A 22,940-nucleotide genomic window follows, 5' to 3' on the forward strand; every position below is an offset into this window, starting at 1 on the left:
ACTGCAGTGTAAATTCAAAACAAAATTTAGTTCTAATTTCAATTTATTAATTAAATCATATCCGGAAACTCAATATGTTTTCTTTTTATATCTTACGCACGCCCATGATAGGGAGCAGTTTATGAAACAACTTTTTTTAAAATCAGTAAATTAATAAATATCTGACGAGAAATGAAAAACAAATTGAAACATAATAACAAAATATTTAGACTTAGTTTAAAACAATTTTTAAGGATTTTATTTGTAACTTTTATATTTGTTATCAATAAGGAATTATTCCAACGAAGCGATAAAAAATAACGTCTCATTTCCCCATGTGCACATTTTAACACAACCACAAATAGATCGGCCGCTGCTGCGGCCGATAATGACTAGTATATTTTTTCAAGGGCAGTGCTATCTGTTCATTCCCTTATTTTGTTTGCTTCTTTTAAAACAGTGTACCTAGTATACTTTATAATAAGAAAATGTGTAATTAACAGGGGAAATGAAATATTTATTTAAAAAACATTTTTAATTATTTGTCTTCACCAGTTTCCTGCATGCTTGTTTTACAGAAATATTGTTTAGACCCAGTAGCATGTGGCAGCATTCAGAATACCTTGAACTGTTAAATTCTGGGTCAAAAAAGTACTGTAGGCCAATATCACAGTACTAAAAAGTAAATGCGATATTACCAATTGTTAAAAGTAAGGTTGACCTCAGAGTTAAATTCAGGCTCAAACAGTTCAAACTCGAGAGTTAAATTCAGACAGTCCTTTTTTCGCAAAACCTTATATTCTAAATAAATTCTTGATTTCTCTGTTGCATTATATATATATATATATATATATATATATATATATATATATATATATATATATATATATATATATATATATATATATATATATATATATATATATAAGTGCTATATATCAATCCTGTCCAAAACAATCACATTAGGTAGAGCATTTCATTGTCTACGGTATTTGGCATATATAGTTAGATACAGATTGTCAAAACACCCTTTATTCTCTAACGTTGTGCAATTGTTCTAGTCAGGATAGGGTGTAATATTGTTAAAGAGCTAAGTCAATATAAGATTCAGAGAACAATGTACTTACTTAAACTAATATTATAGGGACTACGTATTTCTCTTTTCTTACTTTTCTGGTTTTGCGAGATAAATTTATAAGATAACTTTAAGAGTAAATACTGGCCAAGGCAACACTACTTTTTTATTTTATAAATAGATTTTTACATGAATTTCGTTATCTTTACCAGGTTAATTCATTGTGTTAACTCGTTTCGCACGTATTAAGGGATTTTTGGTACCCAAATACGTTAACCTGAAAATTCAAAGCCAGTTTAAAAGACCAGAAAATCACTTTTCACAAAAAGTCACCACACAAATCCATACATATACATGTATGACATCCCACAAAACTCTCTTGAATATAAAATTATTTCATTTATCATACACAACTACATGTACATCAAACAGACACGTAGGAAGCAATGAAATTTTTATTGAAAATTCATAACTGTAAATTATGTTTATTATAAATACGGGGGGGGGGGGCAGGTCCTTCTCCTCTCCCGGTTCCTACAGACCTGTCATATTAGCTTAGTTTATCTGTTGTTTGTCTCTTGACGTTGTGATCGCAAAATCTACAGTGGTTAATTACTTATTAGGGGAAATAGGGCCCAACTTTTGAAATAATCAAGAATATAAGACCAAATTTTCATTAAGTGCTTGTATTTGAATATTGGTCTATATATTGCCATGTCCAATTTGATCACGTGACCTTAAAATCAACAGGGTAATCTATTCTTAAGGGAAAATAACACGTCTTTATCTTCTAAAATTCAAATCACTTTATTTAAATGGATGCCTCTTTTACGGTGGTACAATAAGGACACGTAATTTTTTTTAGATACCAGGAAAAATTTATCTCGTGAAAAAAGAAAAATTATCTCGTGAAAATGACATAACATCTCTTGAAAACGAGATATTATCTCTTGAAAACGAGATATTATCTCATGAAAACGAGATATTATCTCGAGAAAACGAGATATTATCTCATGAAAACGAGATATTATCTCTTGAAAACGACTTATTAATATGGCTGAAGAGTGTACAAGAGAGGATGTCATTAAGGAATGCTTTCATCTTGGTTTCAGAGATCATTAAGAAAATATTTAGAAATTTCAGAATACAAAAACTACATCTCCTAGATTAAAAAATATTGCATTAAGGAGACTAGATCCAAACCAACGTTGATATTCAGCAATATATGTTATGTAAAACAGTTTGAAAAAAATGGCAAATATGGTCATAACTCTTTTTAATTTGATCAACAGGAATGAAATTCAAACTTGATCTGTATCTTAAGCTCAGGGACTATTTTTAGATACTGTAGCAGACGTAAACAATCATGGCTTCGAATTGCCGTGAAATGTCTTCAGCTCTAAAAGAACAGATCGTGCGTCTTAATAATGAAGGTAGAAAAAAATCTGAAATTGCCAATATTACGGGATATGACCGCTCCACAGTTTCAAAGTTTTTGAAGAGATTTTCTGTACGGCAAAGTGTCACGAATAACCCTCGAAGCGGACGACCAAAACATACTGATCAGTCAGATCGCGTCTTGAACAGGTTGGTTATGAAAGATCGTAGGAAAAGTTTGAGTGATTTAACATCAGAATTAAATAGATCTATACCAAATCCACTGTCAAAACAAAACGATCAGTTCAGCGTAGATTGCATTTTTTGAATTATAATCGTCGGAAAGTTGCCAAGACTCTTGCCATCTCGAAAGTGAACTGAGTAAAGTGTGTTGAATGGTACCGTGATCATAAACACTGGTCCGTGAATCAAAATTGGAAAACAGTTATATTTTCTGATGAAACCCACGTCATGTTAGGGACAGACCGTAAAGTTTATGTCTACAGAAAGGCAGATGAAAAATGGAGACCGGAGTGCCCTGAATTACGTTCAGTCCGTAATGGTGGAGTCCGCCTATCTGTTTAGTTTTGGGGCTGTGTCTGCTATTCAGGAGTTGGCTTACTTATACCAATAGATGGGAATTTAAACACAGATAAGTACATTACACTTCTGGACAATAATTTGTGACAAGTTGTTGCCAAACACTTCAGTAACAACTCCTGGATGTTTCAAGACGATAATTGTCCTGCCCACATGTCAGCTAGGGCAAGAGCATGGAAAGAACAAAATAATATCCCTTGCTTAGACTGGCCATCTCAATCACCAGCTCTAAATCTCATAGAAAATGTATGGAGATCAATTAAAATTAGACTTTCAAGGGAGCAAGATAACATCAAAACAAGAACTTGTTGACTGTGTACTGCACATCTGGACGTCCCTCACCCCAGCATATATACGGGGTTCATACGAAACCTTACCCAAAAGATTTAATGCTGTAATTAGAGCTAAAGGTCATGCCACGAAATAATAAAAAAGTCAGAAGTCTGTAATCAACTATAGTAAGGTAAGTGGATTTTTTGTAACATTGAACCGTAGTACTGAGAAAGACTGACGTCATGATAATGTGAAACACTTCTTGCATGACCCTGACATGCCATCTCAACCGCTGACAAATAGATTTGAAAAGGCAATAATAAGTATTTCAGGATAGCACATTGTCTTGACAGAATACGGAAGCCCATTTAGGACCTATCAAAAAATATTTTTGAATTCGATATAACGAATTGTAGGATTTGTTATAATGACTCTAATTCGTTATAGCAATTTCTTTGAATTCGTTATAACGAATTTAATCTGTTATAACAAATTTGTTGAAATCGTTATGATGAATTCAAAAATTCGTTATAATCGTTATGATGAATTCAAAAATTTGTTATAACGAATTAAATTCGTTTAAACGAATTCTAAATTTGTTATATCAAATTTGATTCGTTATAACAAATTCAGAAATTTGTCATAACGAATTAAATTCGTTAAATCAAATTCAACAATCAGGGCCTATAGAAAAATATATATGAATTCAATATAACGATTTGTCGAATTCTTTTTAACGAATTTAAATTGTTATAACTTAGAGAATTTGTTTTAACGAATTTAATACGTTATAACAAGTTTCAGAATTCGTTATAACGAATTTAATTCGTTATAACAAATTTTTAAATTCGTTATTACGAATTCAGCAAAGTTATAACAGATTAAATTCGTTATAACGAATTCAAAGAAACTGTTATAACGAATATTAATTAAATTCGTTATAACAAATTCGACAATTCGTTATATCGAACTTAAAAATATTTTTGATAGGTCCTAGATGGGCTTCCGTATCAGAAGGAGATTTGATTAAAAAAATCTTGACTTTACCATTTAAATGACATCATTAATTAATGTAGCTCACAATACAATATATCAGTAGAAATGGTTTCTCAAATCTGCAGAAAACTACTTGATTATGAAAGAGAGTATGATCCATATATAATAAGTATGTAAATGAAATTGGGGAAAATAAGCAATTTTGGGAAAAAATATGATTTTCTAAAATTTAATTCACACAAGATAATATCTCGTTTTCACGAGATAATTTCTCGTTTTCACAAGGTAATATGTCGTTTTCACGACATAATTTCTCGTTTTCACATGATAATATGTCGTTTTCACGAGATAAATTTTTCCTGGTATCTTAAAAAAATCAAGTGTCCTAAATGTACCACCGTACTCTTTCACTGAAGAAGTGATATCTGTTTAGTTATCAATTTAGTTAAACAACTCAATGTTTGCGAAGCCTCATAATTTGGTAATATTTGGGGGAATGTAACTTAACAGTTCAACATTTTTAGAAATGTATATGGTCCGTGTAACTCTTAACAATTCAAATTTCTTAAATGATTAGAAATTTAAAATTTTAATATTCTAGTTCAAATTTCTAAATTTCAAAAACTCAAATTCATTTCGAATTTTGAAATTTTATATTTTAGTTCAAAAATCTAAATTTTAAAATTTCTAAACAAAATTTTTGAAATTTTTGATTTTTACTTTATATATTCAAAATTCAAATTTCCAAAAACATTTTTTTGTGTTTTAAACTTTTGAGTTTTTAATCTATATCGTTAGTTCAGAAAGCTTACGATATAAAGTTACTTGTTAGAAAACATTCTCTAGACATTGATCAAGGAAGTGAAAGTAGCGCTAGTCAATTCGTTCGAAAGCTATCGGGATTGACAAGTGTTTCAAAGTCTTTTATTTTGAAGGCACCAGGAACACAAATATCTAAAACTTTTTTTTATATATACATGTATTTAAGTTAAGGGTGCATCAAATCAATGTCATATATTGCCCGATTTTATAATTTAGTGTACGTGCGCTCCAAAACAGGTGACTCTGCGATATTGTCAACACAAGTCGAAAACAGAAGCAGGAGAGGATCCCAACTTTCATATTCGTGATACTGATTTAAAAAGAAAGAGGACTTGAGTCGCTTGAAATACCAAGAAATTAAATATTATTTTCCACGAGAGAATCTTGTATTGTGTACAGTGGTTGAAATGTTTAATTTAGTAACTACTGTTTGATTTATCACAAAAAGGTAGACATATTGCTGGTTGAGAAGGGAAAATTTATCAGAATATTCTGATGTACAATTGTCCGTATTCTCTCTCTCTCTCTCTCTCTCTCAGAGAAAGCAAAAAGTTTAGTTATTTACTGGTTGAGGGACACATAATAAAATGTTGTAAACATCCTGCAATTTCTCCCATGAGATTAATTGCAGTGTGTACCGGTGTAAAGACGAATAATGACCCCCATAGAATAATGACCGGGGGATCATTTTTCAGCGATAAAAAATGACCCCCCAGTCGTAGGAAAAATTAATTTTTTGTAGAAAAGAGCCCTAGGGGTAATTTTTTTTATGTGTGCGTCCTATAAAAAATTAACCCCCGTTGAAAAATGACCCCTTTTCTAACAGAGTGCATGATACAAAATTTATAACATGATGTCAATTAAGGTTTGAACCTCAATGTTTAATATTCTTCTTTATGTCCTTTTTGACCAACACTGGACGAACGCGCAAATAAAATAGCATTACATTTACATGCATATTTCTATCTTTTAAGCCTATTGTGTTCTCAGCACATATTGAAAATCGCAAAATGGCTACTATTGGTTATAACTCGTAACGTAATTTCCCTTTATGACTGTCTTCCATTTGTTTCATATTTGGATATTTGCATTCCTAGCTAAATAACAGACAAGTGGGATGTTCTGGCTTTTCAATGGTAAACATGTTTCCCAAAGTAATCAGCATGCTTGGAGTAGGAACAACTTTCTTAAAAACACGACGGGAAAAAGGAATAATATAAGTTCGGAAATAAATACGGAAAGTTATGCAATGTAATATATAGGTATATTTTGAATGACGTAAAAAGTCTTGCAAATGAGGTAGAAAGTATCGAAAATGACGTAATATCTCGTGCGAACGACATACCGTGGATATATCTATCTATCTATCTATCTATCTATCTATCTATCTATATATATATATATATATATATATATATATATATATATATATATATATATATATATATATATATATATATATATATATATATATATATATATATATATATTTCCTAATGAAAAAAAAGATAAAGAACAGTGATGATTTTAAAATATCCACAAACAATACAATTCTGTTAACAGGGCATAAAAAGGACCCCCGAAAATAGCAGAGGTCGGATCAGGTGCCTAAAAAGAGTAAGCATCCCCTGCTGATCCGTCACAACCGCCGTAAGCCCTATGAATAACTCAGGTAAACGGGACATTCCGTTGTCGAATTTAGTATAAAAACAAGGGTCAAACAATTAACCCAATCATAGGTTATATTTGTTGACAGGGTCATTGATACGACCATTGAATTTTGGAAATTCTGACTTTAAACGAGGTTGTTGAAACCCCTGTAACATCAACTTGCATGTATCTGTAAGTAGCCTGCCTCGATTTAAATATTAATCGTGCTCTTGGGTATCGAATAAGTTGGTAGACGTAAACATTATATGCAAATGATAGCGGAATATTACTTCATAAATAAGGAAAGTTGACGATAGAAAAAGCTGAAATCATCCCGTTTGTCAGACAATTTATTTGTTAGTTGGTCTTTTTTCGTCTATAGTCAGTGGAACGTCAGTGGAACGTCCAAATATGAAGCAGACGTGGCAAACATAAGAAGGACACAACATTTCTGCATGTCTGAAATATATTGTGCATTCAATTTTACTTATAAACAGAGGTCTACTCTATGGGAATTTCTTTTCAAATATATGGAAGTAATAAAGAAGAATCCCAGTAAAATGTAACATGGTCGTGTGAGAATAGGATACATACATGTACATGTAAGAGGAATATCTTTTGTTTTTTAAATCAACTTTAAAACAGTGATACATTGGTCAAATCAAAATGGAAACATTTCAATGCAGTGTATATTGAAGCAGATTAATGTTTTCAATTTATGATTAAAGACAGACCATTTTATTAACCTTCCAGTCGAATATAAGGATTTATTTTTCCTACATTGAACTAAAAATAGATTGAAAACAATTCTGAAAAGTTATTTCACCTGCATCTGAATTCCACTCAAGTCAACATAATATTCAGGCACAAAGAATCATTTTTCGACGTCGAATAATGATCGGTGGTGATTTTTCGCCGTTAAATAATGACCGGGGGTCATTATTCGACGACGAAAAATGACCCCCGGTCATTATTCTATGGGGGTCATTATTCGTCTTTACACCGGCTTTAATACATCACATCAACTTAGTATGCAGTTCTTGGTCACTATGGTTTAAAAAAATACAACTGTCTTTAATAAAAGATTTTATGAACTATTAACCAAATGAATATATTTAGATCTACTTCTTGCAGACATGAATTGAAAATATAAATGCACAAGATTTGAATCTGATCACTACGTTCTGCACTTATATGTTTAAAAGGCGACGAGGTTAAACAATCATCTCAATTCCATTGTCATAATTTATATTTCTTACAAAATCAATATATGGCACAGGAACCTGTTGGCATAGGGGGAGCTCCCCCAGTAATAATAATTTTGCTACTAATCCGAAATAAATTCCATATCCTACTACAAGTCATTGAATTTCCTCTTTTTGCTCATACAGCAATCCCGGTCATTTCCTTCCAGTGCCTGTTCAATCTAGGTTATTCTCTCCTAGGTCATTTCCCTATTACCTAGGCCATTTCACTCCACAACCCGGTCATTTCACCCCAAACTCGTACATTATTCCAACGAGGGTCAAACACAAAAATATGGAACACACAGCTGCAAAAAGCTATTTACTAAGCTAAAAAAATTATATGATTTCAAGTCTTCATGACATATGCAATATAACATGTATCATCATGTACCCTTTTTTCCAATATACAAGAGAGGAAAAAGAATGTAAAAAGAAAAGCTGCAAAAATTAGTTTCGTTTCCTTCATATGACATGCCTTTGTCTAAAACTGAGGTTACATGTCTACTTTATTTCAGATTGTATCTCTACGTCTCAAGGAAATTCACAGACCAGGTCATGCTCTTCGAGTCAATACCTTACCATCACATCGGGTACTTGGTCTTGCACGTCTTGGCTTTGCTCCGGAAGTTCGTCCGTTACTTCTAGAATGAACTCTCAGTGTGGGTATGGCTCCTCCTGTACGATTCAAGCCAGCAACTCCTGGCTTGGTGGAGATCCGTGTACAGGATGCGATAAAACACTCTATTGGTCGTACAGCTGCCCAGGTAAGTATATTGCTTTAACTATTTTGAAGAAACCAGCCTAGAAACTAAACATTTGTTGCATACATTAAGATTGCAAAGTCACTGGCTAGTTATCTTTAATGGAACATGTCCAACTTAAAAACAAGAACTAGATTACCAGAACCCTTTAATGAAAGCTGCACCACAAGAAGATTTTCAGTGCGTTTAATGCACAACAGTATAATAGTCATTTAATAATATTTATTCGTTGAAACCAAGATTCTTTCTCTCCACATCATTTACTGAGTATAAAGTCTTCTTTCAAAATCTGAAAAATGAAATCTAATTTGTCTAATGTATACCTATATATATATATATATATATATATATATATATATATATATATATATATATATATATATATATATATATATATATATATATATATATATATATATATATATATATATATATATATATATATATATATATATATATATATATATATATATATATTGATTTATAATTAAGAATTTCAGGGCCCCTGGGTCAGGGGTTCTGGTGTTAGGGAGGGGCTCTAATAATTATATAGTGAAAATACATTAATTCTTTAAAAATCGTCTCCTCTGCTCCTGGGTATTAAGCAAACAAACAATATGCATAATTATAATGAGGAAAGGTGCCTCTTCTAAAATTGTGAATTTCATGTCCCCTGGGTCAGGGGTTTTGTGTTTGGGCGGGGCTCTAATATTATATAGTGAAAAGGCATTCATTTTTAAAAATCTCCTCCTCGGCTCCTGGGTATAAGCCGAGAAACTAAGTATATAGTTATGATGTGGAAAGGTGCCTCTTCCAAAATTGTGAATTTCATGGCCCCTGGATAAGGGTTCTAGCGTTAGGGCGGGGCTCTTATGATTATATAGTAAAAATGCGTTAACTCTTCAAAAATCTCCTCCTCTGCTCCTGGGTATTAAGTTGATGAACTAAGTACCCAGTTATGATGAGGAAAAGTGTCTTTTCTAAAATTGTGAATTTCATGGCCCCAGGGTCAGGGTCCTGGTAAAAGGGTGGGGCTCTAATGGTTATATAGTTAAAATGCATTAATGCTTTAAAAACTTCTCCTGGGTATTAAGCAAACAAACGAAATGCATAGTTATGATGAGGAAAGGTGCCTCTTCTAAAATTATGAATTTCATGGCCCCGGGGTCAGGGGTTCTGGTGTTTGGGTGGGGCTCTCATGATTATATAGTGAAAATGCATTAATTCTTCAAAAACCTTCTCCTCTGCTCCTGGGTATTAATAAGCCGATGAACTAAGTATATAGTTATCATAATGATGAAGAAGAGTGCCTCTTCCAAAATTGTGAATTTCATTCCCCCTTGGTCAGGGGTTCTGGTGTTAGGGCTGGGCTCTAATGGTTATATAGTGAAAATGCATAAATCTTCAAAAATCTTCTCCTCTGCTCCTGGGTATTAAGCCGATGGACTAAGTACATAGTAATGTTGAGGAAGAGTGCCTCTTTCAAAATTGTGAATTTCATGGCCCCAGGGTCAGGGGTTCTGGTGTTAGGACGGGGCTCTAATTGTTGTATAGTGAAAATGCATTAATTCTTTTAAAATCTTCTCCTCTTCTCCTTAGTATTAAGCCGATGAACTAAGTGAATTTCATGGCTCCTGGGTAAAGGGTTATGGTGCTTTGATTGGGCTCTATTGATTAATTAGCAATAATGCTTTGAAAATCTTCTTTTCTGCCTCTGAAGTACTTACATGTAGCAAACAAACTAAATGCAATGATATTAATGTAAATGTATATATTATGTATTGTATATTGTGATAAGTAAATGTGCCTTTTCTTTGCTCCTGAGTATCTAGGAGGCAAACTAGTACAGCATTGTAATAAGTGAAACAAATAATAACTATTTGAGTGTCAAAACCTACCATGGCTTCGGTGTGGTCTCCCTGCAATTGAACACTCTCAAACTAACAAAATATAATTTATAAATAGTATGAGATCCAGTCCAATTATAAATTTATTAAAGAAAGTCCAGTAAATTGATGCATAATTTATTACAAAAACAACACAGATAGTAATTGACAAATAATTTTCGTGGTAGTTAAGCATTTATAATTACTGTACTTTCTACACGTAGAACAGTTTTTGTTGACGGTATCTCAATTTTGAGATGAGAATTCCATCTCGTTTTCACTTTTCTATTGAATTTATTTATTCGAATGTCGTTTCGTTATTCGATCGTCGGTCCATTCGACTGATAGTCGAATAGTCGAATGTTCGTTGACATTCCTAAAAATTTAGCAAAAGTTGAAATTGTACACAGTATGTTTACACTGAGGTGATCTGTTTGACAGTGGGTGAGTTATTATTAGGTAAAATCAAGGTTGACAAGAGACTGGATAAAGTTGTTTTATACATTATCAAATTGAACAAAGAATCACAGAGAGCCAGGGTGACTTGTAATTAGTGACAATTGGCAAATAGCAACGCTATACAATGTATGGATCCTTTACAGTGTTGTATTATACTCAGGTGACCGTTAACGTCCTTAGGCCTCTTGTTGTACTTATGTTGAATTATAATCAGGATCTTTAAGATAAAGATATACTTTTGAGAACATGAGGTATGTGTTTAGTTTATACGATAAGGGATCATTATTTTACATGTATGTTTATTGGACAGACTCTTTTAAAAACTTCGCAAGAACAACAGGACCAAGTCTGGAAATACTGAAATGCAAACATTCTCAGATATTGCATATTCAGGCTTCAATCCCTGCCCCAGAGATAGGTTAGGGCCACAATAAGGGTCAAAGATTTACAAAAAAAAGTTGAAAGAAAAATCCTTTAAAATTCTCAAGAAAGCAGGGCCATGGCTAGTCTTATTTATATACAAACAAATTCAGGTTAAACAGATTAAGTCTGTTCAAGGAGATGGGTGAACATGACGAGCGATAAGCCTATAGTGTGACAAACATGAAGATGAAAAATTAAATTTCTATTATATCAAAATTTTCCTTGATATTTCGTCTAACATTAAAATATTCTTTATGTAAAATTTCTACAATTTGCAAAAATCCCTCAAAGTTTGAAATTATTTGCATGTGAAACATTAGACACACACTAAAGTGGGCAAAAAGAGTAATTTTCGCATACCATAACACAATTTTTCGATAGGAGTGGGTCTTCGCTCCAACCTTTTTGAAAGTTAATCCTCAAAGTTTGCATAAAAATATACATTTTTTGCTTACCAAAAATATGGAGCAATGACCCACTATACCTGAAAAATATACTTTTATGACATAACATTCGCATCTTTTCGAGAAATACTTGAAGTCCATTAAGTCAAGGGTCATATCACAAACATGATTTAAATGCCACTGTTCGTCAGGACTTGTGTAGTCTAGTGGTTAGCGTGCTAGTCTCGAAAGAAAACGATTCTCAGGATTTTTATTGCTAGGGTTCGAACCCCACGAATACCACATTAATGTTTTTAATAAAAGAATAAATTTTGCCTAGAAAATTTTCCTCAGAAAAGTTTTGTTTATCACAATTACATAAATTTCAATAATGAGAACTTTACTCTAAATATTAAATTCACAAACTGAACATGATTTTTATATTTCTGAAGCTATAGGCTTTCTGCACGCTATGTTCGCCCATCTCCTTCATTGCCCAAAGGGTAGGATGGGCCACAATGAGGGACACATTTTTTTTTAAATAGTAAGAAAAATCTTTATGAAACATCTTCTCAGAAATTTAAAACAGCAGGTTCATGATTAGTACTTTATTTATATAAGAAACCTCAGAAAGTATAACTTCAATTTTGTTCAAATTATTTTCCACGGATTATATAATGATTGATCAGTACTTTTCCTTTATTGATCCTAATCCTCTTAGGCAACCTCACAATGGTATAAAAACAAAGCATAAACAAATTGAAAACAATCAAATAGGGTACGTTATAAGTCGACCACATGCAGTGCAGTAGTAATAGCGAAGGAAGGTTTCGCTTCGTTCTACAGTCGCAGAGTAAGGAGTTGGTCATTATGCCGGAGTTCAAATCCACTGAGGGAAGTGGAAACCTGTATTTCGGATGAGACCGAATAAACTGAGGCCCCATTTTGCAGAAGATGTTAACACAAAAAGACTTTCAATGACCATAAGTTCAGAATACATATCTAACATTAACAATTATTGGCCATGAAAAGCTGAAAGTGTATACTATTTATAAACAAAAAAACGTTAATTTTTTTTTAAATAGGGCCAATTTTGATGATTCTCGGCTCTTGCTCTTTATACCTATACACGGCACTTAGGGCCATTGAGCAGTGAGGGATTTTTTTCGTGCCAACACCTACTGCGACACGGAACCTCGCTTTATACGACCTGTTTCACGTCCCGCCAAGTAAGGATCAACTCCTTACTCCGCGACTCTAGAGCAGACGCTCTAACCACTGCGCCACGGGGGCATGAAGACAAGATGAAGATAAGATGAACAGTAATTATGCTCAAGGTACGTGTGAGCAGAACAAACAAAGACCTCTCTGAACTTGGAAAAAAATTGGGCAATTTTTTCATGAAATATACAACAATATCAAAATTTGATAGGAAGATCTGAGCAAAAATAATTAAAATATATTTTACTCAAAAAGTATACATATATTTTGTTTTTTAATGTCCAACCCTACTTTGTAAACCTGAAATGTGGACTTTTCATAAAAAGTCGATTTAGCAAATTTCACCTAAATTCTTAATAAAAAAGATCTAAATATTTGATCGTTTTTCAAATTGACATTAATTTTTGAAACCTTTATCACAGGTTAAGACAAGAGACCCAAGGGCCTTAACGGTCACCTAAGTATAACACAACACTGTAAAGGATTCATGGTAGTAAATAATGAAATAAAATATACTGATAGATGAAGTTATAATGCCCAAGAGCAAGAAAAAGAGGATGGTCATGGATCAACAAAATATTTATTATGAAGAATCATATTTTAACGTAGATCTGTTTAGTTACCTGTACTTGCCAACATTTGTCACTATCACCATGAATGCAAACGAACCATAGTACTAAAATGCTACTGGTGATCCTTTTTCTCATACACCCTAAAACTGACTTCTTCTGGTCTATGAAGAACATTTATTGTACAAAGATTAGGTATTCTTTTGTCTTATATTTATTTATCTTTTATTTACAAGTCTACCTGACCATCAAAAAATGTGAAAGTCTACTTTTTGTATTATATATCATAAAAATTCTTCTAATCTAAATCTTTTATTCAATTACATTATCTTATTATCATAGGTGAATGGCAAAGGGGAATAACTTATTTTGAATTAAATAATTAGGAAAAAGGTATCCCTGCTCATCAGAACTACATTCTTAACTTATCTGCTATATATATCTAGGAGAGTGAAGAAAATTTTCAAAGAATTAATTCATTTTCACTATATAATCATTATAATCGATAGAGCTCCACCCTAACACCAGAACCCATGACCCAGGGGCCATGAAATTAATATTTTTGGAAGAGGTACCCTTGCTCACCATAAGTGTGCACATAATTTGTTTCCTTAATATCCAGAATCAGAGAAGACGATTTTCAAAGCAATAATGCATTTTCACCATATATTTAATAGTACACCCCTTCAACATAAAAGCCCCAGACCTTGGGACCACAAATTTCTCAAACTTGGAAGAAGCATCTTTTGCTCATCTTAACCATGCACTTTGTCTGCTAAATACTCAGGACCAGAGAAAAAGATTTTTAAAAGACTTAAAGTGTTTTCACTATTGTAAAACCACATATTTTCATAAGTTAAATTTTTCCTGTTTTAAGAAAAAAACTGTGGATTCATGGCGATTTGATTTCGTGGATGAATTTTTGAATAATTAGTTGTTTTTTTTTAATTGAGTGATTGAGTTTTATTACATTAAGCATGTCGTGGTGGACATGACTTGGTGGCCCTTTAAAGCCTCAAAAACAACGAAAATTAAAAATTCACGAAAATTAGTGAATCAATAAAGCCCTGCTCTAACACCAGAACCCTTGACATATTGGGCATGAAACTCATAATTTTGGAAGAGGCACTCTTCCTCATCATAATTAAGAACGTGGTTTGTCTAATACCCAAGATTTTCAAAGAAATGGTGTATTTTCGCTTTATAAACAATAAAGCCCCCCACCTCCAAAATAAGAGTCCCTGTCCCCAGGTCCACAAATTTTACAAATTTGGAAGATGCACTCTTACTTATCATCACCATACACATAGTTTTTTTTTACTTAATATCCAGGAACAGATAGAGAGAGAGAGAGAGATTTTTTCGAAGAAAGAATTTGTTTTCACTATGTAATCAAAAGAGTCCCCCACCGGAGCCCCAGACCCAGGGGCCATGAAATTCACTATTTTCAAAGGGACACTCTTGTGCATTAGAATCATGCACTAAGTATGTTTCATTAATATCCATGAGTAAAGATTTTTAAAGAAATAACGTATTTTCTCGTTATAATCAAAAGAGCCCCCCCCCCCTCCGACTTTCCAACATAAGAACCCCCGTCACTGGGTCAACAAAATCTACAATTTTGGAAGGGGTTCTTGCTCATCATAACCATGCACTTAGTTTATCAAAGTGCAGAGAAGAAGATTTTCAAAGAATGAATGCGTTTTCCAAACCCTTACACCAGAACCCCTGACCCAGGGGCCAAAGAATTCACAAGTTTGGAAGAGGCACCATAGCTCATCATAACTATGTATTTAAATTGTTTGCTTAAAATCCAGGATCAGAGAAGATTTTCAAAGAAATAGTGAATTTTAACTATAAAATCAATAGAGCCTCCTCCCTCCAAAACGGATGACCCTGGGACCAAAAATTTCACAATTTATGAAGAGACACCCTTGCTCATCATAACTGTGCACTTAGTTTATCTGCTAAATATACAAGGGACGAGATTTTCAAAGAATTAAAGCATTTTCATTATATAATCTTTTAAAGCCCCACTCTGACTCTAAAGCCCCTAACCCTGGAGCCATGAATGTCACAAATTTGGTAGAGAGCTCAATATTTAGTAAATTATACTAAGTAAGTTTCACACCTTTACTTGTTTACTTTCACTGCGTCAGTCCAATTAAAGAGATCTAAATGCCTAAGATACGACTAGTATTGCTCATATTTCTCTGTATTAAATCTGATATAGATTTTCAAATATCTTTTTATTTCACAGTTTTGTTTCATATGTAGCAAGCTGTTTACATTTGAATTCAATATTTTGTTATTCAAAGATACCTTTTCTTTTGTCCGTTCTATTCATACCATAGAGGTTTGTATTATTTTGCCCTTTTTATTTCATATCACAGAGGTTTGTGAAAGTTTGATTAAAAAATAGATCACATTCCTCGAAATATACCGTGCTTTTACGTACATGTACCTGCAATGTATATTCCACTTATTAAATTTTTATTTTCAGCGATTTGGTCTTCATGGTCATCATGGTCGTCATGCCCAAGTGATTGTATAACACAAAGTCTACAGAGGACTTAATCGTGTCAAAAGCCTTCAGGGTACAGTTGCGGGACAGCTCCTTCACAATCCATTTCTTGCCTCCTGATCGGCTGCACATGTAAGTATAAATATACCCCAATTAGACAGTTTTCATAATCAGTGTTATTTTTGTCAGTGCATATTCTTATTAGATCATATTCACATACTCTATTAAATGGACCTAAATACACTAGCAGTGTTGTACAAAATTACTTTTGACTAGGCCAAAATGTAATTTTGCGAAAAAATTCTTTCTTTTTATTAAGGATATCATAAAAAAAATTAAAAGATGTTTTATGCAGAAAGTGTGTCCCGCTCTAATGATAGTGGGTTTGATGAAGCATAAGGCATTTTAAAAAAAGAAAATATGTCCATTATATTATACCCGCCAAAAATATACATACCCTATACCCTAGCTGCAGGTGGCAGTATATAAAATTTTAATGCTCTAGATTACAGGCTCTGGGGGCTCTTTAACATGGTTGTGGGGAAGTTTTATTGTGGAAATTAGTACAAAAATATGTTAGGAATTTTTTGTTTTTTTTAAATTTCCTATATATCCCAACATGAAACTTTGATTCTTTGTTGTGACCTCTACCTACCCCGCGGACAATGATATGAACAAACTCGAATCTGCACTACCGTGAGGATTCTTGTTAATATGACTCTGTTGTTCTTGAGAAGATCCTTACATGAACAAATGATTGCGACCATGAGAAAATGTGCTTATGGCAATTTTTACACATTTTGAGTTTTACATGGAATTCGATAGAGCAAGGTAAGGAGGTGTCAAATCTTAATTTTTATGGCTCTACTCCAATTCTAAGCATGTTTTTTCTTCATTTATATCAATGATACTCCAACAGTTAAATCATGACGTCATGATACTTTTGCACCAACGTCAAACGTTTTCGGAGTGAACGTAACTCTAACTTGTTATTGTACACATTATTAATATATGTATTATAGAATCTATTTTTTTTTATCATAATCATTTTTAAATAGCTGTTGTAAGTAGAATACATCAACGGTTACCGTATAGAATCATTTTTGTTGTCAGTGTCTTTTAAAATAGTTGTTATAAGTAAAATCCATCAACGGTATAGAATTACATGTATGAGTGCTCGAGTTGTTTATTTTACACTTTGCTCATGTTCGGACGACAGGCAAATTTAGACCTCAGAGGCGTGACTTCCGGGCAAGAATTGTTTTGGAATTGGAAATATATAGGATTAATTCAAAAGACGTCCATTTTGTTGTTTGAAATAAGAATAAATCTGAAATATCTTCCCAAATGTGAAAATAAAAAATGTTCCTGAAAAAAAAAAACAACTAGATGCTGTCATGAGACAGTAATACCCGCACTAAGGTGTTTGCCTTTAAATGCACACTCCTTCATATTGGGCTTACCAAAGAAAAAGTCAAAATAATTCTACAATTTACACAGTACATGTTTCGTCAAATCGAGCATAAAATGCTTGAAGGTGACCATGTGACCTATGAGCCTCTTATAGGTATTTCCTTTACTTAATTCATTTCCAGTCTGAAATAACAGAATTTGATTAATGATGTAAAATAGGTTTTGATAAAAGGGGGGATATAAATTTTTGGCCCATAATTGAACTTTTTAAATTTATTTTCTCAATAACAAATAATAATACTTTAGTACAAAGCGTTTTTAATGAATTTATCAAAAAGTGCAAACTTTTTTTTAGTATTTGATTAGGCAAAAACCTTCTTGAAAAGCCAAACCCAATCAATTTTGTCACCCCTCCCCCCCCCCCCCCAACACACACACACAATTTGCCTGTTTTGGGAAATAGGCCTAGATGGCAAAGTTATGTTAAAACATCGTTTGTTATGATAATTTAAAATTTGTTCTTGTATTGTACATGTATGTGAACACCTTTTTGAAAATTTCTACATCACATATTGGGCTTGCGTCACCCTACTAGTACTAGTTTTACCATTATTATTTTTAGATGGTGCAATCATTACATATATATCAGTAGAAATTAATTCATTTTGTGTTTTAATTGGATTATATTTCATGAAGTTGACAGGACCTATGAAAGTCGGTAAGTACAAGTTTAAGTATAGATTGGGGTAAAATAAACCGAAATGCAAATGGTTAGGTTAAAGTTTAGAAAGGATCAAAGATCATCGGATGCCACAATAGACGAATTTCACATTCTGAAGAGTTATCTCCCGTTGTCGACATAAAATTCAGTTACATGCACAGATCCTGGAATTTCTCCCGGGGGGGGGGGGGGGGGGTTCACACCTCAATCAAAAAAATTTCCAGCCCCCAATTTCCTGAGAAGCAAAAAAGCAAACAAACAAAAACAAATAGATGCTGTCATAAGACAGTAATACCCGCACTAATGTGTTTGCCTCTAAATGCAGGCACGTAGCATCGGTAGCATCGGGGGGGGGGGGGCAGAGGGGGCCTCGATCCCCCCCCCCCCACCTTTTTCGAAACATAACTTTTTACTTTTGAAAATGTTCTTGAAAGGGTTGTTTCCCCCCACCCCCACCCCCACCCCCCCACTTTTTGTTGCATTATAGTCAAATAAAGGTAATGTAGTAGTGTACATATAAAACTGGGGTACTGAAAGAAGTTGGAATCCACCCCCACCCCACCCCACGAAATAGGATATTTGAGTATTTTGAGTTTTGAAAAAAAAAAATTTTTGGCTTGTCAAGTGACGGGTGGGGTGGGGGAGGGGAAGAGGGGGGTTTGGCTGCTCACTTTTTAAGCTTCATATGTATAACTTCTCGTACCAACTTAACAGGGGTCCGTGTTTTCTAGGGGGGGAGGGGGTCCAAGGTCACTTTTAGTTGCTTTCGTATATAGATTTCGAATATAGGTTCCGGACCCCCCCCCCCCTAGATCCGCGCATGTAAATATTTCATTACCAGTCTGATATTACCTAATAATGTAAATTCTGATAAAGAGAAAATTTTTGAAAGATTTGAGTAAAAAAGGGGGGTGTTTAATTTTCTACCCATAATTGGAACTTCTTGAATTTATTGTCAAAACAACAAATATTATTAATTTAATGTATAGCTTTTTTGATGAACTTAAAAAAAATTAGATGCCAAAATTACAACTTGTGCAAATTTTTATCAGTATTTGGGTAGGACTCGGAGAACCCCACCCACGATTCACCCGTTTTCCTGTCATATTTCGAATAGATTTAACACAAACTTATGAAAAAAAAAATTGTATGTAATTATAATATAAATTTTACAAATGTACACCTTTTTGGAAAATTTCTAGACTCGTGCGTGGAATTACGTCACACTGCGAGCACTACTTTTACCGTTATCATCATTGTTTTGCACATGGTGTATGTACATCATTATTACCACTGGGATTATTAATATTTAGTGTGTGTTTTAAATGGATTTTTATTCTATCAAGTTAACAGTACCTATAACAGGCGGTAAGTACTGATTATGAATATATTATTTTAAATGTTTAATATAGAACGGGGTTTGTTTGTTGTTTAACATCCTTCTCGAGAATTTTTCGCTGATATGGAGACGCCATCACCTATGGTCGACACTTAGGGCCACTGAACATTGAGAGGTCATTTTTGTGCCAACAACTAGGGACCTCGATTTATACATTCTCATCCGAAGAACTGGTCTCCACGTCCCGCAGTGGATTCGAACCCGCGACATAAGGATCATCTCCTTACTCCACGACTCTAGAGCAGACGTTCTAACCACTGCGCCACACGGGCGACTAGAACGGGGTAAAATAATCGGAAATGAAAATGGTTAGGGGCCTATAGGTGGAAAAGGGTCAAAGATCATTGGAATGCCACAATTATACAAATTATACAATGAGGCATTCCACTCGATCTTTGGAACCGGAAACAATAAAATAGCTGTCATTAGAGCAAAAGCCCCTAAGTCATCTTTGTATTATAACACACTAAATAGGATATATGGGATCATGACCACCCAGAGGTCATTCCCAACACCTAAAACTTCAAATGATCATATACATTGTATCTTGAAAATGGTTGAAAACTCTCCCCTTTACCATATATAATATTGTCCCTCGAGTCATTATTCATTAAATGGTATAAAGGTTATGACCCCTTGAAGTCATCCTCATCCTGAAAAAGGAAATGATCACAATATGACCTGCGTCAAAAGTGTGTTAGTGATAATCTGCTTGACATTTTATTCAGGACCCCCTAGGGTCAGTCCATCCTCCTAGAATTAGAAAATGAAAATCATTCAGAGACCCATCATTATACTTTGTGTACATGTACATTTTTGTATTATTCACAATTTATTTTATACCAAAACAAGTTATAAATAATTTTATAAATAAACAAGCCTGGGGCTGGGAAGGGGGAAAAGGGGAAAGAGTTCTGTCTTCATGGTCTTAAATGTTGAAAACTCCTAAAATTTGTGAATATTAACCCGGTCGTTTCCCACTTGTCATCATTATTTACTGATCTTCCCACAACATACATGTGTCTTTATTAAATCCATAGATCATGGACTTTTTTGGTCATATGCCTAGCTCTCTCTTGAATCAGGAATGGTGATATAAATATTTCAAGAATGATTAAGAATAAAAACAGGTCTTGCACAATCTCCTAAAAATTGATTAAGCTCTGTAGTTGAATTAGCTATACCGGTATAGCTTGGTTTTGCTATTCAAAACACTTTGATTTAGCTATTTAATCATACTTTTTTAATGTACATTTTTATCAATATAGATAAAAGTTGCACTATGTTGACATGTGTATAAATTTTGAATTTTCACCTTTGAGTTTTCTGAAAACAATGCATGAAGGAAAATTGCTTTTCAAAAATTGTCTCCTGAGAATTTGCTATCACAGATATATATATTTTGCATGGGGCTATATACCTGGGATAATCTCTCTCTCTCTCTCACATCTCCTTGAGTCAAAATTAAAGTGGAATTATATGACATTTTTTTTTAACTGATGACTTTTTAGGATTTTACACTAATTCATACTGCAGCAAGAATGTTATCCCTCCCAGAAAAAAATAAGTTTACTCACTGTCTTGTCTTTGATCTATATCTATAATTACAAAAGGACACAGCCAGAAGTCTTTTAACGTGGTTTGTTACAAATTTCACATGGAACTCATATTAATTTGCTCAAGATCAGTATTTTCAGTAGGCAGAAATGAACTTGATCAATTATGCTTGAAAAGTACTCACTGTGAACAATCACCTGACTTGTTGAAGACAGGTAAACATATCCCTCAGGGTAGAATTATCTCACAAAGGCCTGTACAAAATTGAAGTCATAATTAAATCATCATTGTCTTAGTTAAAATAAGAAGAAACACACTAGAGGTGTGATGAAATATTTAGAAACACAAAGAGTTTTAATTCTCATGCAAATATTCTTTCTTGTGTAAAACAATTGTTAAAATGAAGGGCCAAACCTTCTTTTAAGGGGAGATAAGAATGAGTGAAAATTTAATGTTATTTCATATATCTTCTTCTGAAGAACCACTGGGCCAGAAAAGTTTAAAATTATGTGAAACTTCATTACTTAATGTGGATTCAACTTTGTCCAAACCATGACCTTCAGGGGTAGGGTGCGGCCACAATAGGTGATCAAAGTTTTGTACACATGGGAATGTACAGTAAAACACGCTTATAACAAAGTGCCTGGGATGGACGATTTTGCTTTGTTATAAGTGTAATTGCTTATATCCATTAAGTTTACAATATATTTTAAAGTCACGGGGAATGAAAATCGCTTTGCTGTAAGTGTCAATTCATTAGAGACTTGTTTCGCTATAAGCATGCTTTACTGTATAAGAAAAAAATTCCTTCTCAAGAACCACTAGGCAAGAAAAGTTGAATCTTATGTGAAAGTTTCATTACATAATGTAGAAACAAATTTGTTCTTTCAAAACTACTCCTCCTACAGGTTTGATGCAACAAGTAGACTATACTAGTCTACATATTGTTTTTGTCAGTTTTCTTCAATCAAATTTTGTCCGAGCCTTAACTAGACAACCCTTTGACATTAAGACTTCAAACTTGAAACATGGAGAGGTGGTATGGAATTGGGGTTAAGGCCACCAAACTTTTTTTTTACCTTGACCTTACAATAAGGTCAAGGTCAATCTTTACATAAAAATGTAGTCCAGGCTATAACCTGAGAACCCTTTGACATTAGGATTTCAAATTTGTAACATAGAAAAAAGACATTTACAAAAGATGCACTGAACTAAAATTTTGACCTTGACTCCTTTCTTCATTCAAGGTCAAATTGAGAAAAACACCTCCAAACCATAACTTAAGAACCTTTTGACATTAAAACTTCAATCTTGGAACATGGAGAGGTGGTATTGAGAAAGGGTGCATGCAAACAAAATTTTTTACCTTGTTTTTATGCTCCGCCATGAATATGGCTGGTGCATAACTGCATATAGTGTTTGTCATGTCCGTCTTCCGTCCTTTCATCCTTCCGTCTGTCTTTCCGTCAAGCTTTGCGTTTAGCCCTGTTTAAAGTTCAGTTTCAAAGAAACTGTAAGATTGATATTATATTATTGTCCAAATTTATCCGGATCAATTTATTTATCCAATTTTGTCAGAATATGAATTTTCAATCTTGACGTGTG

At 33.4% G+C, this 22,940-nt stretch overlaps 1 long non-coding RNA gene across 1 annotated transcript; it reads right to left on the bottom strand.

Annotated features, from left to right (window-relative positions):
* Positions 1 to 8,936: 8,936 nt before the first annotated feature.
* LOC133179169 (uncharacterized) lies at positions 8,937 to 21,587 on the bottom strand. The gene is made up of 3 exons (XR_009720094.1): positions 21,520 to 21,587; positions 16,186 to 16,369; positions 8,937 to 9,069 (listed from the first exon to the last, which is right to left on the bottom strand). It is a non-coding gene; the product is annotated as an uncharacterized LOC133179169 (long non-coding RNA).
* Positions 21,588 to 22,940: the final 1,353 nt, after the last annotated feature.

This window comes from Saccostrea echinata, unplaced genomic scaffold (assembly GCF_033153115.1).
Source record: "Saccostrea echinata isolate AGI-Se365-2 ecotype Australia unplaced genomic scaffold, CSIRO_AGI_Sech_v1 ptg000004l, whole genome shotgun sequence".
NCBI lineage: Eukaryota > Metazoa > Mollusca > Bivalvia > Ostreida > Ostreidae > Saccostrea > Saccostrea echinata.